The 327-nt window shown below is 46.2% G+C and overlaps 1 protein-coding gene across 22 annotated transcripts in view; it reads right to left on the bottom strand.

Annotated features, from left to right (window-relative positions):
* TCF7L2 (transcription factor 7 like 2) overlaps positions 1-327 on the bottom strand; it is a 175785-nt gene that overhangs the window by 174012 nt on the left and 1446 nt on the right. The gene's annotated exons all lie outside the window — the stretch shown is intronic.

Below are 327 nucleotides of genomic sequence, written 5' to 3'. Positions count from 1 at the left end.
GGGGGGGCCGGGGGGGGGAGTCAGCATCATCATCACCATCAAAAAAAAGCAACTTTTTAAAATTATTATTATTATTATTATTTGTAGTTTACTTTTGAGGCCGGATTGGGCTTTGCTTTTTGTTGCCTTTTTTTTTATTATTATTATCCCCCCCCCGTCCACCTCGCACAGCAGGGGGAGGTGACTAGGGGCTCCAGCAAAGTGCCCGCAAAAATAAATTAAAAAAAAAAAAAAAGAAAAGAAAAGAAACATGGCGAAGTGTAAACAACCCCCTCCCGCCGAGTTCGCAAAGTTTGCGGAGCGGGCTGGGGGGGCGATGGGGCACCG

This window comes from Oxyura jamaicensis, chromosome 6, assembly GCF_011077185.1.
Source record: "Oxyura jamaicensis isolate SHBP4307 breed ruddy duck chromosome 6, BPBGC_Ojam_1.0, whole genome shotgun sequence".
NCBI lineage: Eukaryota > Metazoa > Chordata > Aves > Anseriformes > Anatidae > Oxyura > Oxyura jamaicensis.
This window is presented reverse-complemented; position numbering and strand designations above follow the sequence as displayed.